The 15,886-nt window shown below is 43.7% G+C and overlaps 1 protein-coding gene across 9 annotated transcripts in view; it reads left to right on the top strand.

Moving 5' to 3' along the window:
* Positions 1-2,646: 2,646 nt before the first annotated feature.
* IL1R1 (interleukin 1 receptor type 1) overlaps positions 2,647-15,886 on the top strand; it is a 78,846-nt gene continuing 65,606 nt past the window's right edge. For 5 of the 9 annotated variants that reach the window (XM_045445603.1, XM_045445597.1, XM_045445592.1 and 2 more), the window contains exons 1-2: positions 2,654-2,978; positions 3,124-3,221. The gene's annotated coding sequence lies outside the window, so the exon portion shown is untranslated. Of the gene's footprint in view, positions 2,979-3,123; positions 3,222-15,886 lie in introns of all 9 variants that reach the window. The other 4 variants (XM_045445605.1, XM_045445604.1, XM_045445593.1 and 1 more) reach the window with 4 other exon arrangements.

Genomic DNA, 15,886 nt, shown 5'->3' with positions numbered 1-15,886 from the left:
GTGTTCATCTGAAGTTGCAAGCCACTGCTGACTGTCATCTCCTCTCTCCTTATCGGCCTCTTCTTACCACTCGGAATCTCTCTGATGATGTTTTCCTTTTCTTTATGGGAGGAAAGAGTGGGAGGAGAAGGAAGAAACGGAGGAAACGAAAGAGGGGGAAGAAGGAGGCCAAGGAGAAGGAAGGAGAGGAGGGGAGGGGAGGAAGGGAGGAGATGAGGAACAGGGAGGAACTGGAGAAAGAAAGATGGCAAGCTGCTTGTGCAGAGGAACTGGGGTCAGACTCTTTCCCCTGGGATGCCCCTCCTTCTGGTTCCCCAGCCACCACTCATCTCTGCTCTGGGAGTCTGCATTAGTCAGTATAGTTTGAAAACCTTATTCAACTAACCTGGCAATGCCAAAAAGTAGATGTCTCTCATCACTGAACATTCCAGAGATAATAATATGGATGAGTTTCTAGCACTTTCTCTGTAGTTCTCTGGAAACCCCTCCCTTGTGTGTGGGCTTCATTCTCAAGCTTGTTTCTCTCTTTGTCTTAAGAAAGGTTCACATAGCAGCCCTAAGTGGGTGCTTCCTACCATTGTCAGGTAGAAGCCCTAAGCCTTGCTCTGGCTGGACCACCCCTAAGTGCTTGCTATGGCCAGGAGGATGCTGTGTGGCACTTGGCTTTGCCCTGTTATGCCCATCCTGCAATCTCTTTGGAAGGAATAGTAGAATGACCCTGGTTGGCTCAGACCAGTGGGGCCAACCCTAGAGTTAGGGATGGAGTTAGCCCCTCAAGGCTCATGGCTACTCCTCGTTGGAGAAAGGGTAGAAAGTTCATTCAGACCTTTGAGGGACTTCTCAGCTGTTTCACTGGGATTATGTCTTAAGCAGTCTGTTGATTTACCAGGTGGCCTAGACCTGAACACTCACATTATAGATAGGTTAGAAATGTCAGCGAAACTATTGCAGGAGCCTTAAATCTCAAGACCGTTCTGCCTATTCTTAATGTTGTTGAAATTCCTGCCCATGGTTAAAGCAAAACATTTGGTATCTCATTTAAATTTCATTAATATACCAATTAATTGTGGTTATTTGGTAATTACCTAGAATGAGAAGGCATTCTGGGACACCCTCTGGAAAGGATACCAATAGTGTGAGGAAATTGCATTGTCCCTGAGTACATATATTCCCCCCCACCCCCCCCCCCACCCCCAAATAGCACTGATTCCAGGTAAGACTTGAAGAACAATGCCAGATGGTCTCAATCTGGGCTCCACCCTGCCTGGGGAAGGGATCTTGGGGAAGGGATTTGCTTTTTCTACACCTCAGTCTCCTCATCTGTAACACGGGTCTAAAAATGTTAAATTTCCTAGAAAAGTGCCTGAAACCTAATAAGTGGCTACTCTTGCTGTCTGTTGTTAGTCATGGAGGCAAGACACAGGTTCAGAGCAAGAAGAATCACCCCAGGATGCAGTGGCGGGGGCGTATGCTTGAGTGAATGGCGGTAAAGATCAGAAGTCTGGGGGTGGGGCAATGAGGAGGGTTGGAAACGTGCATGTGGGTGTCATCACATTCGCAAAGATAAGAGATGGTGGTAGGGTGGTGGCTGCCCAGCATGGGCAAGCCAAGGTTTGAACAGTGTCTTCTTGAGTCAGTGGGTGGCCATCCAGATGGGCACGAGGGGTTCTTGTGAAGGGCAGTGGGAATGAGGCAGAAAGACGTGTTGAGGCCAGCTGATGGCCAGAAGGAGAGGTTTGGCTATGCCACAGATTTTATTTTTCAAGTTTATTTATTTGTTTGTTTGTTTATCTTGAGGGGGGAGGGGCAGAGAGAGACTGGGAGAGAGAGACTCCCAAGCAGGCCTGGTGCTGGCAGCACAGAGCCCAACACAGGGCTGGAACTCATGAAACTGTGAGATCATGACTGGAGCCAAAACCGAGAGTCAGACGCTCAACCAGCTGAGCCACCCAGGCACCCCTTTGCTGCAGATACGTGAGCAGCACTGTGAAAAGCTGGACCCTATGTCATGTTGAGAACATGAATGCTGGGTGTAGAAGGGGTCAAAGGAGAGAGGGAGGAAAGAGGCAACCGGACAGACAGCACCATCTCTCCTGGATAGACCCGACCGCTTCTGGAGGAAGGCAGAGATTCTGGCTACACACAGCCCTCATCTCCCCTCACCCTCCCTGCCTGCCCCTGTCCCAGCATCCAGACACCCTGTGCCAGAGGGTGATCAGTGGGCCTCCCACCTCTAGGACGCTGCGGAAAGAGGCTGGCGGTGTTCCCAGGGCATGTGGCAGAGGCACAAAGAGACGCTGGGGCTGAAAGATAAAGACAACTGAATGAAAGGTCCTTCAGGCTCACGTTTGTGGATATTGTTCTAAGAAGGATTGGGAGGACAGCAACCAAGGGAGAGGGTAGGACACCCCAGTCCCCGTCTTGATTCGGGGGATGACGGGACCTGTGGTAGGCTGGACATGCGGGCAAAGCTTGTCTAGGTCTAACGCAAAGTCACATGAGGACAGAGACACAGGCTTGTGAAGTGTTCGAGGTGAATGTGAAATAAAGTGTGTGGGTATTTCGTAAGGGTTTGGCACGTTTTCGGAATGATTCTGGCAGTCTGCCCAGCTCTGAGTTTCCTGTTCATAGCTCCCCAAATGTGTCACTGCCGAGGATTAAAGCCCCTGTAGGCTCTGACACACACATCACTCAGAGTATTTGTCCTTTCTTTTAGCCTCAGTACCACTGGGTCGGCCGACAAGATGTGAGGTACCCTCTGGTGCTGCACGAACCAGATCCAAAGCTCTTCAGAGAGAGAAAAGAGGAATTAGCAAGTCTATCCAGGGCTGACATCAAAATGCGCTTTTGTTTTTAATAACCAACTGTGACTCAGCTGACTTATTTGGGGGAAGAAGCCCTGTGGGCTTACTCTTGGAGTCACCACCTCCTGTGAGGCCAGCCATCCCCAAATGTCCCTACGATGAAGAAAGGACATGGTAAGATGATTAATTGCACTTCTGGTTTTTGTTCCCGTATTTTTTCCTCTTTTTCTTTTTGCTTACTTATACATTGAGAAAGTATTTAGGAGGAACAAATGGAATTTGATAAAACTGATAATGTTATGCTGTTTGTTGAAAACAGGATTTTTAAGGATTTCTTGGAGTTATATGGCTCTGTTGTAGCCATATTTGACCTAGAGATGTGTCTGTGGGTCATATGAAGAGGTCACCTATGATAAGGTATGTTTTACTCTCTGGAAGGTTAACGATGAGTGATATGGGAAATATATGCTACTTATAAACCATAAATAGTTGCATGACTTTGGGTAAATTGTGAGGTTTAAGGGACGGGTATTATAAATGAGAAACTTTAAAAAACGTTGTTGATGTTAGAATTAAGACTTATTTTATCACTTTCCATTAAGTTTTGTCAGTTTTAGAGGGGCACAACCTAGGCCAATGTTTGACTGAAGGCCTTGCATTACTATTAACAGACATCCATTGGTTGCATTTAATGTTATAATGTATTGTATTAGCAACACTTGCAGGAGCTTCCTCCAGTAAGGGCTTAAAATGTAATCTTAAAAGCGCAACCATTTTTTTCAGAGGCCTTACGAATGTTACACCCACAGCTGTAAGGAAGACCTTATACTCTCAGAGGAGATTAGAAACATCCCCCAGTATTTCTTTATTGGACGCCCTTGACTTCCATAATCCTAGCAGTAGTATTGTTGTGGGAAAGGATAAGAAAATGGGATAGAATCTGGAAGATTAAAGAGAAATGAGAACACCAGAAGGAGAGCAAAATGAGGTTTACCATTCAATTCAATTCAATTCAATTCAATTCAATTCAATTCAATTCACGACTCTTTGCTCTTAAGCAAACTGCTAGTAGGTACTGTGGTGAGGAAGGATGTTTTCAGAAGGTGCAGCTGATGACCAGCTGGTTTGTGAATCAGGCGACCCACTCACGGGTGGCTGGAGACCACCAAATGTGCTGGAGGCCAAGGAAGGATCTGTGCTTGCTGGAAACGTGTGAATCTGCTGGGGACAGGAGGGAGATAATGCTACCTAGAAAGAGCAGGGAGTGCTTCTTGAGGTGATTTAAACCTTCCTGATCCTGGTGATGAACTTCAAGAGATACTTAGGGCCTTTCTCAAGGCCACATACAGGGGTTAGTCTTCTATCCCTCAACCCCTTCTGGGCACATGCCTGTTTGCTTACTTAGGAGAAAACCTTGCCAGGCATGGTTGAGGAATGGCTGAGATTCACTTCTAAAATGTGCCCTTGCAAAATTGGCAAATCGACACGCATCGCCCATGCTCACTGGCAGATACAGAATAAAGGACATAGATCAAGAAAAAAGATGAAAGATAAAAACCTGTCACTGTGTGAATAATGCTGTTAACATTTTGGTGCATATGTTTTTTCCCCGATTACATTTGCATTTAAAAGAAAAACATCCTTGTACTGTACCTGCTGGTTTATTACCTGCTTTTCCCTTTTGGGAATATATTGTGATCATCTCGCCATGCTAATGAATTTTTTTCTACAAAAGTTGTTTGATCACATTATATACAGAATTTAGAAATCATGTTGGTAGATATTTGATTGTTTTCTTTTTTATTATTAACCTTACAAGACTGATGTACTCACTAACCTTTCTATCTCTTCCTGATTGTTTCCTTGGACTGTCTTCCCCAGAGGGAACACCATGGGGTCAAAGGGCATGAGCATTTTTGAAGCTCTTGGTCCCTGCTACGAAATTAATCTAGGAAGGTGCTATTCATGTATAGGCCCTCCAGTTCTGTACAGATACCATTTCCCCCACACTTTCATTAACACTGGGGTTTGCCTTTTTTTTTTTTTTTTTTTAAATGCGCTTGCTAATCTAATAACTGGCAAAGGCTATTTTGTGGTCTTGATTTGCTTTAAGAAAGCCCTTTGTAAGTCCTTTTGGTTTCCTATTCTGCCCCTTTGGGTTCAGTCTCTTCTTGTCTTTCTGGTTATCAAAGCAATCATTTCTTACAGTAACTTATGCCAACCTAATTTCTGGGGACTTTGACCTCATTTGATGTCGCTCAGAAGGTAGACTGAGATGTGGGGAATCAGAGGCTTTTGCTCTGAATTGCCACCATTTGAGCAACCCAGGGCAAAACTCAGTCTTTATGATTTTATTTCCTTTTTGTCTATAAATTAAAAAACAATTTTTTAAATCTTTATTTATTTTTGAGAGGGAGAAAGAGACAGAGTGCAAGCAGGGGAGGGACAGAGAGAGAAGGAGACACAGAATCCAAAGCAGACTCCGGGCTCTGAGCTGTCAGCACAGACCTCAATGCAGGGGCTTGAACACGTGAAACGCGACTTCATGGCCTAAGCTGAAATCAGACGCTCAACCAATTGAGTCACCCAGCAGCCCCTCCGTTTTATCTATAAAGTTCAAAAGTAAGGACTGACTTTTCAACCAACCATATGATTGTATTGGGAACATGGAGAGATGAGACAGAGGAAAGCTTTTTGAATAGAAAAAAAGGAAGAAATACAAAATTGTACTATTACGATGGCTGTTTTGTTTATTTATATTCTTGCCTTATAAAGTATGTTGTTTCTGGAGAGCAGCATGCTGAAATTTTGGCAATGTGTTCTAATTCTAGACTTGGAAAGTGTGTGTGTTGAGAGTGCACACGTGCGTGTGTGTCTGTGTGTATGTGTGTGTGTGTGTTGCAACATATTTCTTGGTTCTTGGATTCAGTCCTAGCATTTGGTATGTTCTAGCAGCATATGGACATACTTTAGATTGAAGATGGTTTCTATTTTGTTGCTTACTTATCTCACTTGAATGTAGGACAATGCACCATCCTTCTTATATTGCATTGTCATTGTCCACTTGCTTTGCTCAGTTCCCCCTTCTCAAAGGTGGGGCTTGTTTTATGTGCGTTTCTCTCTCTAGCACCTGGTCTGGGGGTCTGATACCTCGCAGTATCAGGCTCCACAAATGTTTCTTGAACGAGTCAACAGAAGGTAGCCAGGAACATTTTACCCAACTCTGCCGGGAAAGGAATCACAGAAGAGTTTGGAAATGGTTTAATTTCATTTGGGTTGGTTTCCATTGTTATTGAGTAAACCTTTAAAGCTCTTAATGGATATTAAGCAAATGAATACAAGCCAAGGGTAGAACCAGGAAAACGGAGATCATAGATTTGTAAGAGTAAGTCTCACAAATGGGCTTGGTGTGAGTATAAGAAGCTTTACAGGGGGTACAGAGTTTCACTCTGATCCTCAGCTCGGTGCTAGGCTATCAACATCAGAACCAAACTGATGCTTAGCAACGCTTTGAACTCGGTGCCGAATAAATAATAATGAGGGCTAATACTTCATAAAGCACTTAACTATACATGAGATCTAGTTCTAAGTGCTTTGTATATAAGGTAGTCACTGTTATGATCTTATTCTGCAGATTAAGAAGCTGAAGGACAGAGAAGAGATTTGCTCAAAGTCAGTGCACAGCTGGGATTCATGATGCAGTCTTACTTAGAGCCCACAGGTTGGTGAGGGTAGGATTGACTGAACCCTAGAGACGATGAATGGCGTGTAGGTTTGGGACCGCTGACCCGCCGACGATGTTTGTGCTGTCCAGTTGGCTACATAGCCACCGTTTACTGAGTTCCCACTAAGGAACACACACTGATCTGCATTCTTACATCATTATATCTCATCTTTTTCATAACATTGCAAAATTGGCATCATTATACATGCTCAGGGACCAAACCAACTCAGACTCTGAGAAGTTCGGCAAGTGGCCCAAAGGTGATGAGATGAGCTAGTGATGGGAGATCCCCATCAATCTATATCAAGTCCATTGAACTTCCTAGCCTCCATGCTACAGTGGTCTGGACAGTTGAGTACTGATGTGATGGATTCCTTGTCCAAAAGTGCTATGAGTCCCGTGCTACATTTGAAGGTGTCAGGCCTGGACACTCAGCCAGTTCATCCCCTCACTTGGGGATTGTGGGGAGGTGGGGTGCTCTGCCCTGTTCTCTCTGATTCTATGTGGGCCATTGTGAAATGGTACCGGGAGTTGATTTTCAGGCTGACATTCCCTAGCAGGATCATCCAATTTATCATCTCGGCCTAGACACGTTGAGTGTTTAATACGTGGGGACACTTTCCCTAAACGTTCTATCCGTTGGGCCCCTAGTTCTGCACCAGGAATGTCCAAGAAATGTCTCCAAGGAAGCTAGAATGAAGTAAGGCAAGTACTAGCTTGGGAGAGGAGGCCCGGCTTTGTTTTCTCCTGGCAACTGACCTATCTTCTCTTCGTTTAGTTGTTCCAGTTATAAGATGGGGATAAGAATATAATTTAAAGTAGTATTTTATACAATTTTCTGTTGAACTTTTCAGTAAGATTTTGGAATTAGATTTTTTTTTTCAACAAATAGCATATAGTTTGTGTACTTTTGAATAGATAACACACAATTTAAAAGGGGTATCTAGTGAAGTCTTTCCTCTCTTTCCTTTTCTCGGACACCTCTTTCCCTCACTCTCACCAACAAGTAGCTAAACGAGGGTTAATAGTTTTTTTCCACCTTTTCCACACTGTATTAGTCAGGGTTCTTTAGAGAAACAGGGCCAGCAGGAGACACGTATATCAATCTCCTATTGGTTTTATATGTAAAATTGGGCATGTAATTGGGATCCTGAGAGAGCGAGAGCGAGAGAGATTATAAAGTATTGGCTCACATGGTTATGGAGGCTGAGAAGTACTACTATCTGCCGTCGACAAGCTGTAGACCCAGGAAAGCAGGTGGCATAGTTTTAAGGCCTAAGAGCTGTAGAGCCAAAGGTGTAGATTCTAGCCCAGGTCTGAAGGCCTGCGAACAAAAAGCATGGAGGGCAAGAGAAAACAGATGTCTCAGCTCAAGTAGAGCTGATTCAACTTTTCTCTGCCTCTTTGTTCTGTTGCGACCCCCAAGGAATTGGACGATGCTCATGCATACTGGGGAGAGCCATCTGCTTTATGAGTTCAAACACTAATCTCTTCCACAAGCACCTTCCCAGACACACCCAGACACAGTCTTTAACCAGCTATCTGGGTGTCCTGTGGCTCAGTCAAACTGACACATAAAATTAACCATCACGCACACTGATGGTGTACCCTCCTCTGCACCCTATTCCATATCTGCATCTAGTGAGGTGCATTTTTAACCTTTCAGTGGACTTTTAAGTTGCTTGCAGTCTTTGCTTGCAGTCTACAACCAGTGTTGCAATGAATAAGAGCCTCACCTGTGTCATTTTGCAGAGGGCAAACAAGCGTATTTATTGGCTAAATTCCTAGAAGTGGAATTACAGGTCAAAGACTATGTGCATTTGTGATTTTGTATGTATTTCAAAATTGCCCATCCACGTACCACCTACTTATGCCAATGAACACTTCCTCTGGAATATTGGAGAGAATGTTTCCCCATGCACTTGTCAACACAGTATGCCAGTCAACTGTTTTTTGTGTTGTTTTTTTTTTGACATTTATTTATTTTTGAGAGACAGAGAGAGACAGAGCATGAGCGGGGGAGAGGCAGAGAGAGAGAGGGCGACAGAGAACCCGAAGCAGGCTCTGGGCTCTGAGCTGTCAGCACAGAGCCCAATCCGGGGCTTGAACCCACGAACCGTGAGATCATAACCTGAGTTGAAGTCGGACGTTTAACTGACTGAGCCACCCAGGCGCCCCCCACCAGTCAACTGGTTTTTATGAAACTTTTGTGATCTTTTGGAGGAAGAGGTTAACTCAGCTTGTTTTTAAATTTTTCATATCTCATGTCATGATGGAGGTTTCTTTTTTTAGACTTTATTTTTTAACAGCAGTTTTAGGTTCACAGCAGAATTGAGGGGAAGGTATAGCGATTTCCCATTTATGCTCTTCCCCCACACATGTATAGCTTTCCTCATTATCAGTATGCTCTCCCTTCCCGGAGTGGTGGATTTGTTACCATTGATGAATCGACACTGACACGTCGTTTTCACCCAAAGTCCATAGTTTATATTGGGGTTCACTTTCGCTGTTGTACTGTGGGTTTAGATGAGTATATAATGACATGCACACATCACTGTGGTATCACAGAGAGTATTTTCACTGCCCTAACGTCTTCGGTGTTCCACTTATTCATTCTCCCCATCACCACCTGACAACCTGGGGCGACCACTGATCATTTACTGTCTTCGTAGTTTTGCCTTATTCAGAATGCTATATAGTTGGAATCAAGGGACAGATTGGCTTCTTTTACTTAGAAGTGGGCATTTAAGTTTTCTTCGTGTCTTTTCATGGCTTGATGGTTCATTTCCTTTTAGTGCTAAATAATATTCCACCATCTGGATGTACCAGCTTATTTATCCATGCATCTACTGAATAATATCTTGGTTGTTTCCAAATTTGGGCAATTATGATTAAAGCTGCTATAAATATCTATGTACAGGTTTTTGTGTGGATGTAAATTTTCAACTCTTTTATGTAAATACTGAGGGGCACAGTTTCTGGATTGTATGGTAAGTCCGTTTTGTAAGAAACTGCCGAACTATCTTCCAAAGTGGTTGTACCATTTTGTATTCCCACCTGCAATGAATGAGAGTTCCTGTTGCTCTACTTCCTTGTCTGCATTTGTTGTTGTCAGTGTTCTGGATTTTGGCCATTCTAATAGGTATGTAGTGGTATTGAGATTGTTTTAAAAACTGTTTGTGATCATAAGTTTTGGTTTACTCAATGATTGTTTTCTTAGGCCTTGCTAGGTGTCTAGCCATGAGACACCATAGTGAGTGAGGGCAATCTGGCTGCTGCTTGCAAGGGCAGCACAAAAAAGCTGGGCAGCAGCACATGTACCAATAGTGATTAGCACCATGAAAGAGACAGACTGCTGCTAAGATGGTGACTGAGGAGCCAAGATCTACATTAGCTTGGTGATGCAGGTCCTGGTGGAGGAGGGCGGGGTCTGAGGCACACAGGTGGAGGGCAGAGGGTTCAGCACGGTAGAGCCCTGTTGAAGGAACAGAAGAAGACATGTATAGGGTTGGTCAAGTACGAAGGAGGGGGCTTGGAGATGAGCTTGGAGACGGGCAGGGGGCAGATCCTGGTGGGCATTTGTGGCCATTGTTAGGAGATTGGCTTTTATTCTGAATTTCAGGTAGCCTTCAGTCATGGGCTGGAAAGATGGTGACAGAGTCTACAAAGTCTTATGCTGTAGACCATAATAGCTCATCTGGATAGTGGATGTCATGGGCAGAAGTCGTTGCGTTTGCCACAAGAGACAGTGACATGGCTGACATGAGGTAGAGCGTTGGCACCCAAGATACTTCACTCTTTTGCCCGGCCCTGAATTCCTGTGTGTGTGACAAGTGACAAAAGCTTTGCCCAAACAATGCCATGGAGATGTTCCACAAAAATACATTCTACCTCTCCCAGAAGTAAAACTCAGCTTATAAGGACTTTCTCCTTCATTATCTCACACCTTGCTGAATTAACTGGTTGTTTTCACAAATCACTGTTGCATTTCCAGTCTGGGCCAGGCACTGTACTGGGTGCCCCCAGGAGGAAGAGGAAGAGGAAGTGGGAGGGAAAATAGAAAGCTTTAGAAAATGTGCAGCAGTTTACAGTCTGGCTTCTAGAGAATCAAATGTCAACAACCAAAAGGAAGGCAGGAAAGGAACAGCAAAAGGGCCCTGCACCTTTCAGCTTCCAGATAAAAACTCTGGCCTCATGGTGTGGGCCATGTATGTGCTTCTCCCACATCCTTCTCTGGAGGTGCAGGTAGGGTTATCATTCTAACTTTAGAGGTGAAGAATAGAGAGCTTTCCTTAAGACCACTGAGTGAGCAAGGGGTGGATCTGGGACTGTCCCCTGAGCACTGAGACCATGGCTTTCCGTACTCCGTAATAAAGCAAATACCTAAGTTTTATTATCTGGGGAAGGCCCTGAGGAGATGTTTTCCCTCTACTATGCATGCTTTTCCACCCTGGTCCTTCGGTTCCATTCTTATGGGGCTACTTTGCTCATGAGTTTGCGATGCTGGGAGGGCTCTGCAGAAGGGGTATGGATGGACTGTGCCCTTGGGTACCTGATGATAAGGCTCCAAGTTGAGAAGAGCCTCCATCTTGTAAAGAAACATGAGAGAACAAGACAAAGTATTGATGATTGGGAGGGCACTCAGGCTTGTCTGCATGGCACAACTGGTCATTTGTGGCCAGAGCAGAGTGGGGATTAATGTATGTGCATGGAGGGGCACCTGGAATGAAGGCTCCATGAACTTTGGCCCTGAAGAGGTGTTAAGGGATGCAGGCTTCCATGGACATAGAACATCTGGATAGGAAATTGGAAGGCTGTGGTCAGTTTCATAAGCTCAGGAAGCTTCTCCTCCTGGTCCCGGGAAAAGAGGGCAGGGTTTCCTTCTGAGAGGAAGGGACCCCTCAGGTGAATTCTAGGTGCTCAGCCAACCCAGACAGAACTGTCCAGTTGAAAGCAACTTGGGGAAGGGACTGTCAAGTGATAATGATGGGTAAAAAAGGCAGCAAAAGGGATATATACCAAAAAGCAAAACAAAAAAAGTCCAGAAACATTATTTGTAAAATTTGAAATGTGTCTAAACGTACTTGCTAAACATTGTTGAAATAAATATCTTAGGATTCCTAGATTTTTAGGCTTTTTGGTTTTCTTATATCTATGTTCAATCAGTCCATAACAATGGCATTATTTGCTTTAAAGACTGAAATTTCAGAAAGGATTTTAGCAAGTTTGATGTCTGAAGCCTTCAGATATTCTCGGACTCAATGAATGAATAATGACATTGTTCTAGCATTAACTAGGTGATGGCATGTGTGCGTCTTTTGTGTCCGTCTGCCTCTTTTTATAGTTTGAAGGGGTATTATTGGACACAACCATGCTTATAAATTATCCCGTCTTGTTTCTAAAGATACCAAACCTCTTGACAGTGAGCCCTTTCTTGGTTGAGGTAAGCAGTGTTGCTTTTGATGACTGTAGCCACTCAGTCAATTTTGCCGACAGCATATTCCAACATGGGTCACAAAACCAACGCATTCCAAAGCCATGAGTGCACCCCCCCAAAAAACTGATGTGGTTACCCTAACTCTATTCCCGGAGTTAGTGAGAGGGTAGAACTTGACTGGAAATCCTCGGACAACTTTTCTTCTGTTATCTTTTGCTAGGTCTTTTGTTGTCTGGTTTCATTTGCCCACCTCTTGATCTCTTTGTTGTAGGCTGACTAGCAGCCACACTCTTCTGGAAATACCAACAATGTAGCACCCTCCTCCCCTGCCCCTGTCGGTCTCCTCCCCATGATTTCTGGGTGCTTCTCAGATATTACTTGTGTTCCTTACATGGATTTTATTATTTTTAATTTTTCCTGAAGGAGACAGAGACCCAGAGACAGCAAGTAGTTTCTCAAGATGTAGTGAATGATTAACAGGAGTCCAGATATAAACACGTGTCTGCTGGAATCCCAACATTCTTTGTATTTTGTTGTGCTGAAATGGTAAGAGAACTTGAAGAACACTGGTTTATGGAATCATTCTTCTTCTTTTTTTTTTTTTAATTTTTTTTTTTAATGTTTTTGAGAGACAGAGAGAGACAGAGTATGAGTGGGGAAGGGGCAGAGAGAGGGAGACACAGAAACTGAAGCAGGCTCCAGGCTCTGAGCTGTCAGCACAGAGCCTGATGCGGGGCTCAAACTCACGAACTGCGAGATCATGACCTGAGCCGAAGTCGGACGCTCAACCAACTAAGCCACCCAGGTGCCCCTGGAATCATTCTTCTTAAGGTGTAGTTGAAGTAGTCACATTTTTATGAGTGTTGGTGTTTTTCAAAGTTTGTTCACATGAAGCACATGATTAAGGTTCCCTCTTTCCTCCTCTGATATGGATTTATCACCCAAATTGGCACATGTTATCTGTAAGCTAGTTTTTTTCAAAAAGGTATCATGTGCAAGGGTTATTTCCCACCCTCTGAAATAGTCAGTAGATAATTTTTAAACTAAAATCAATCTAGATGAAATATACATAATAATAAGGTACAAATTAACTTGATAGATATTTCTCTGGAATGATTAAACAGACCCTGCCTGAAGTAGGTGGGAAAAACCTGATTTCACAAATAGTATCATCATTAAAGAATAATCTGTATATCAAAAAAAACAACAACTGATAACTAGTGTTGGCAAGATTGTAGAGAAAAGGGAAGCCTTGTGTACTGTTGGAGGGAATGTAAATTGGTTATGGTTACTACTGAACACGGTATGGAGGTTCCTCAAAAATTTAAAGGAGAACTACAATGTGATTGAGTCATCCCACTTCTGGGTGTATATCTGAAGGAAGTAGAAACAGGATCTTGGGGAGATATCTGCACCCCCATGTTTACTGCAGCATTATTCACAATAGCCAAGATACGGACACAACCTAAATATTTGTCAGCAGGTGAATGGATAAAGAATATGTGGTATATATATGCAACGAGATATTATTCAGCCACGAGAAAAGAAGGAAATCCTGCCTTTTGCAACAACATGGATGAAGCTTTAGGGCATTAGGCTAAGTGAAATAAGCCAGACAGAGAAAGAGAAATGCTGTATGATATCACTTACATGTGAAGTCTACAAAAGCTAAACTCAGAGCAACAGAGTGGAGGAGTGTTGTTCTTAGAGGGAAATAGATTTTGATCAAAGGATAAAAACTTCCGGTTATGAGATTAACACATTGGGATCTAATGTACAGCATGGCTATTATAGCTAACATCATGCACTTGAAATTTGCTAACAGCAGATCTTAAATGTTCTAACCATAAAAAAAGAAGTGGTAATTATGTGATGGGTTGGGGGTGTTAGCTTATGCTATGGTGGTAGTCATTTTGCAATATATAAATGCATCAGATCCACACCTTGTGCACCTTAAACTGACACAATGTTATATGCCAATCATATTGATATTCATGTACCTATACACATAATGTAGCTGGCAGTGCAAAGATTCACGGGATTTCTTTCCTAGAAGGAAAATACGTGGTTGTAATCACTGGTGATAGAACGTGTACTTAAACTTAGTTGACTTGAAAAATCTCATGTGAACTTACCACGACTACCTCTTTTTAATAAATTTCCCTCAAGATTTAAGCATTTCTCTAGATTAATATGGTGGGTTACTGAGCTGACTCATAAGGAGAAGGGGCGGTTCCATTTTTGCTATTGTAATAATGTGGGAAACTACACCCAACATCATTCACCATGCTTGAATATTTATCATCAACCTCAAATTCTGAGTTTTATTTAACAGCAAGATTAGAGTTCTAAACTTCTTTTTCCCAGTTGAAACCTTTAAGAACTTTGGTATGACAGTGTGACAAGTGTACAGAAACTACCTTCACAGGAAAGAGAAAAATGCTACGGGGAGGGGTGGTGGAGACAGGTACTTCCTTTGGTCTGGAACTGATGTATTGATGTCCAGATTATAAATTACTGTTCTAGGGAAACCTGCTGTGTGTGACTAAGTCCCTGAGGCTCCACTCTCTTTCTTTGCCTGGCCACAGTAGGCTGGGTCCATGTAGAAAACAGGTTTTGCTTTGTTAGCGAACCATGCAGTTCTGTACAAATTGGATATATGTCTGCTGAATAGGATCATCCTCTATGGTCTAGACCAGTGGTCGTCAATCCTGGCTGTGTATCTGAATCACCTGAGAAGCTTTAAAACATGCTGATGCCTGGGTCCCACCATCAGAAGTTCTCATGTGATTGGTCTGGGACACAGCATCAGCACAGGGATTTTTAAGAGCTTGCCAGGTGATTATACCATGCCGCTGGTATAATGTGGGTTGAGAACCACTGACCTGGGATGTAGACAGCCATAAATTCAGTAAATTACCTGAGCAAACAAGAAGCTGGCTGGAGCAAGGCTGTCCAGAGCGATTGCCACATCCTGCCTGCTGGGGGAATTTACATCCATTTCCCAGAAAACCTTGTCCCTAGAAGTTACCAAAGGCTCTCCATCCCATCAGTGTGGGTGGAATTTTCTAAGGCACGGTGGGCATTAGTCGTGTAAATGTAGCCACTGTGTACTTATTTGGCAAAGATTCACATGTCTGCTCTGTTCAAGCTATAGTCAGAGAAAGAGCCTACTTTTAAGAACTTGAGTATCAGGGCAGTGAAGAACTCGTCCAGAACGAAGTTGGGGTTGCCAGTGCCATCAGAGAGGGGGAGGTGAAGCCAAGGGTTCAGAGGAGGGGAGAGAATCCCCCCTGGTTGGAGGAGTGGGGAGGAAGGCATGAGCTGGAGGAGGAAGAGTGACTTTCTCTGTGGAGGGAAAGAGGTAGCGACCGGGGAAGTTGGTGAGGAGGCAAACACTTGCAAAAGCTAGAGTCCAGGGAGACCTGGGCGGGTGTAGGACCCGCAATGGAGTGGTCTGGCCTCATCCCAGCCGCAGTGGGGACCCCTGTGTGGCAGACTTTGACTGCCAACGTTGAAGCAAAGAGTAGGGACTTGCCTAGCACTATTTATTCAGCTAATGTAGATGGTTCAGAAGAAAAGTGTGTTTTGGTCTAACCATCCGTTTTGATAAGGTGGAAAAGAAGCCCACATAGGTTACCCAGTTTTGCGCTGGCAAGGTAAGTGTATTGCATTTGGTGGTTCAGACTCTTCTAATTGCCTTTTCTCGAACTGCTAAAGCTTCCTTTGTTCTTCCCCAGTTCTCCTGAGGAAAACACTTAAGAACTTCCCCCTCCTCCCCGCCCCCCACCACAGGATCTTGTCTAAAGTAGTAACAGTGAAACTCTGAATATGAGATGATTAGGTGCAGCCATTAAGAGGTTTGATGGTTCGCACAGTCTTTACTTAACAGTTTGGGGCCATATTGACTCTTAAGTAAAT

The sequence above is a fragment of the Leopardus geoffroyi genome, chromosome A3, assembly GCF_018350155.1.
Source record: "Leopardus geoffroyi isolate Oge1 chromosome A3, O.geoffroyi_Oge1_pat1.0, whole genome shotgun sequence".
Taxonomy (NCBI): Eukaryota; Metazoa; Chordata; class Mammalia; order Carnivora; family Felidae; genus Leopardus; species Leopardus geoffroyi.
Note: the sequence above shows the minus strand (reverse complement) of the source record. Positions and strands in the feature narration are given on the sequence as shown.